A 4,691-nucleotide genomic window follows, 5' to 3' on the forward strand; every position below is an offset into this window, starting at 1 on the left:
GATAGATAGATAGATAGATAGATAGATAGATAGATAGATAGATAGATTGGATGGATGGATGGATGGATGGATGGTTGGATGGATGGATGGATGGATGGATGGATGGATGGATGGATGGATGGATAGATGGTAGTTAGCTAGTTAGTTAACTAGCTAAATAGATAGATAGTAAATGGTCAGTAATCTCGGTTACCTCAGAAGAAAAGGACAAGCAGGAGGGCAGCAGGAGGGTTGGGGATGGCTGAAAAAGACCTCTTGTAGTAGGTGATATTTGAATCTGTGGTTTTGAAGGAAGCCAGGATCACCCTGAGTGGAGGTGAAGGAGAGCATGTCATGCATGGGGGATATAATCAATGAACAGGCACAGAGTCAGGAGAGTGTCCAGGGCAAGGAAGAGTGAAGTAGGCCAGAATTGCTGAACTGTATTTCGAAAGAATATATAGACCAAAAATAGTAGAAAAGGAAGAAGGGAACCAGTCGTGGAGGCCTTTAAAAACCAAAGAAAGGATTGTATATTTTCTGTTGGAGGTGAGATCGCATGTATTATTATACACATTTTTAGATAAAGAAACTGAGTCTCAGAAAGATGAAGGGACTGACCTGGGATCATATATAGGATCAATCAATCAATCATCATTTATTAAATATTTACTCTTTGCTATATACTGTGCTAAGAAATGAAGATAGAAGAAAAAGGGAAAAACAATGTCTGTCTTGAGTGAGATCTTGCATTTCAATTTGGAAGGCAATGTTATACAGTAAAATTGCATGCACTTTTCAATCAGAAGACCTGGGTTCAAATTACACTGCTTAAACTTGTCACATGACCTCTGGCAAATAGCTTCACCTCCCTGTGATTCAGTTTCCTCATTTATAACATTTGGGGCTTGGACTGGGTGGTTTCTGAAGACGTTTTCAGTTCTAAATCTATGATCCTATATGTAAATCAGAATGGAAATGAGTAAATAAAAGATGACCTTAGAGGGGATGGCACTGGCATCAAGGAGGGGACCAGAGAAGGTCTCATGGATGAAGTATCTTGACACAGCTAAAGATAATTTTGACATATGATGCATTTCCCTTATGTCATGTTGACTATTGGGATCCAGAACTAAAGATCTCATTGAAAGTTACACTTTCACATACAAATAAAGTCAGATCTAAATAATTGGAAAAACATCAATTGCTATTAGGCCAAGCTAATAAAATAAAAATGACAATTCTACCTAAATTAATTGACTTATTCAGTGCCATACCAATCAAACTACCAAAAAATTATTTTATAGAGGTAGAAAAAAAATCAAAATTTATCTGGGAGAACAAAAGGTCCAGAATATCAAGGGAATTAATGAAAAGAAATGTAAGGAAAGGTTGCCTAGACATACTAGATCTTAAATTGTATTATAAAGCAGCAGTCATCAAAACCACTTGGTATTGGCTAAGAAATAGAAGGGTAGTTCAGTGAAATAGTTTAGGTACACAATACATAGCAGTCAATGATTATAGCAATCTACTGTCTGATAAACCCAAAGACCCCAGCTTCTTGGATAAGAACACACTGTTTGACAAAAACTGCTGGGAAAACTGGAAAATAGTATGGCAGAAACTGGGCATAGACCAACCTCTGACTCCATATACCAGAATAAAGTCCAAATGGGTACACAATCTAGGCATAAAGGCTAATACTATAAACAAATTAGGGGAGCAAGGAATAGTTTATCTGTCAGATTTATGGAAAATAGCAGAATTTGTGACCAAAAAAGAGATAGTGAACATTATGGAATGCAAAAAAAGATAATTTTGATTACATTAAATTGAAAAGTTTTTGCACAAACAAAGCCAATGCAACCAAGATTAGGAGGGAAGCAGAAAACTGGGAAAGAATTTTTACAACCAATGTCTCTGATAAAGGCCTCATTTCTAAAATATATAGAGAACTGAGTCAGATTTACAAGAATACAAGTCATTCTCCAATTGATAAATGGTTAAAGGATATGAACTATATTTCATATAGTCATATGAAAAAATGTTCTAAATCACTATTAATTAGAGAGATGGAAATCAAAACAACTCTGAGGTACCATATCACTCCTATCAGATTGGCTAACATGGCAAAATAGGAAAATGATAAATGTTGGAGAGGATGTGGGAATGTTGGAACACTAATTCATTGTTGGTGGAGCTGTGAGCTTATCAAATGATTCTGGAGAGCAATTTTCAACTATGCCCAAAGGGCTATAAAAATGTGCATACCCTTTGACCTAGCAATACCACTCTAGGGCTGTATCCCAAAGAGATCATAAAAATAGGGTAAAGACCCACATGTACAAAGACATCTATAGCAGCTCTTTTTGTGGTGACCAAGAACTAGAAATTGAGAGATACCTATCCTTTGGGGAATGGCTAAACAACTTGTAATATATGAATATAATGGAATACTATTGTTCTATAAGAAATGATAAACAGGCAGACTTCAGAGAAATTTTGAAAAACTTATATGAACTGATGTTGAGTGAGGGGAGCAGAACCAGGAGAACATCGTACCCAGTAATAGCCACAGTATTCAAGGACTGATTTTGATAGACTTAGCCCTTCTCAGCAATGCAAGGACCTAAAACAATCCCATCGGACACATGATGGAAAATGCCAACTATATCCAGGGAAAGAACTATGGAGTTGGAATACAGAGCAAAGTAGACTATTTTCTTTTTTGTTTTGTTTTATTTATTTATTTATTTTTCTTTCTCATGGTTTTTCCCATTTGTTATAATTCTTCTATGCAATGTGACTGGTGTGAAAATGTGTTTAATAAATAGTAATGTATGTGTAGAACCCATATCAGATTGCAAGTCATCTTGGAGAGGGAGGGGGAACAGAGAGGTAGAAAAGTTAAAACTTATGGAAGTGAATGTTGAAAACCAAAAATGAATAATTTAATAAATTGGGGGAAATTTTTTTAAAAATTAGAAAAAAAAGAAAGTTACACTTCTGGAGAAGCTCAAAATGTATGTATGTGTATGTTGTCTGAATGAAGAAGGAAGGCTTTACTTTATCTTTTTCTCTTGTCTTAGGGATGTAATAAACCAGTGGTGCCACATTTAAATAGAAACAGGGACCATTAAACCATATATGAGAATCCCTGTGGGCTGCATATTGACTCAGAAAATCACATGTTAACATTATCTATGTTTTATAATAATTTTATTTATTTTGTTAAATATTTCCCAGTGACATTTTCATCTGCTTCAAGCTGTACTTGGTAGTGTTGGGGTCCAGATGTGGTCTGTGGGCCACATATTTGACACCCCTGGTGTAAACCATCTCTCAACAACTATGTTACCACGTATTATCTTTGACAAATATCTAGCATAGCATTGAATTATTGATGTCTTGATTGAAATGCTCCCAACATATGCATCATTAAGAGGCAGTATAGCATAGTGGAGAGACTTAGTACTGGGCTTGGAGATAATAATAATAATATTAATGGCTAAAATTTATATAGTACCTACTATGTGCCAGGCAATGTATTAGGCTTTACAAATATCTCATTTGATCCTCTCAACAATCCAGGGAGGTAGGATCTTTTGTTTATCCCCATTTTATAGATGGGAAAACTGAGGCCAAGAGTTAAGTGACTTGTTGAAGTCACATCTCTAACAAATGTATGACACTAGATTTGTAATGAAGTCTTTCTGACTCTAGGCCCAGTGTTCTATTCACTTCATCTCCTTGCTGCCCTGAGACATTAAGACTTGAGTCTGAATCCACTTACTGGCTGGATGATCCTTGGCAATTTACTTAAGAGGTTTGATCCTCATTTTCTTCATCGAAAAATGGGGAAAATAATATTATCAACCTCTTGGAGTTGTTGAGATTTTAATGAGAAGTAATGCATGCAAAAAACTTTGTAATCTCTAATATGTCATATAAACAACAGCTATAATTATCCTTATCCTTGACATTATTATTATTATGTCTCTACTGGACACTTGGGATTTTAAAATGATATCCCTGTTGCAAGTGGGAGTGCTTCCCCTTGAAAATCAAAAAAATGATTTAAAAAATATTTATTTATCTTATTTTTTAGTACCAATCCCACATGAAATATGACAGTGTGTATTCTAGCTCTAATTTTTCATAGTCTGCTTTGTTTAAACTTTTCAATGCTGGATGCCACCATCATGCTGGGTTGCTTAGATACTCTCTGTGTGACTTAGGCTCAAATTCCACTTCTGTCACTTACTGGCTGATCAGTCAAGGTCAAGTAGCTTACCCTTTCTGGCATTTACTTTCCTCCTCTAAATATTGTATCTATTTGACAGGATAAGGTAAAGTAGACCATCTTTTGCCTCAGTTCTTACCTAGACTTTAATTATTGAATGGGTATTGCCTCAGACAAACTGAGACATGGGAAAGACCTTAACTTAAAAAGGCCAAGGTCTCACTGCATCCAGGGTCGTCTCCAGTCGACTTGACCTATGGCTTGCCACTGGACTCTGATGACTCTGGAAGAGACAGTGAGGCTGATGAATTTGTACAGCTCTGCCTCACTTAAAACCATTTCACTCGCAAGTCAAGACATCATCTTTCTGATGTCATTGGTCCTCTTCGAGAACAAAGGACAAACAATAAAAACAACAGACAATTTCACAGGGTAGTTGTGAAGCTCTAATGTATGCAACTGTAGA

At 36.0% G+C, this 4,691-nt stretch overlaps 1 protein-coding gene across 3 annotated transcripts in view; it reads left to right on the forward strand.

Annotated features, from left to right (window-relative positions):
* Positions 1-4,691, forward strand: part of ANGPT1 (angiopoietin 1) — a 345,693-nt gene that overhangs the window by 203,356 nt on the left and 137,646 nt on the right. The gene's annotated exons all lie outside the window — the stretch shown is intronic.

The sequence above is a fragment of the Petaurus breviceps genome, unplaced genomic scaffold (genome assembly GCF_028583685.1).
Source record: "Petaurus breviceps papuanus isolate PSGF00001 unplaced genomic scaffold, PetGlider_PUasm1.0 98, whole genome shotgun sequence".
Classification (NCBI taxonomy): domain Eukaryota; kingdom Metazoa; phylum Chordata; class Mammalia; order Diprotodontia; family Petauridae; genus Petaurus; species Petaurus breviceps.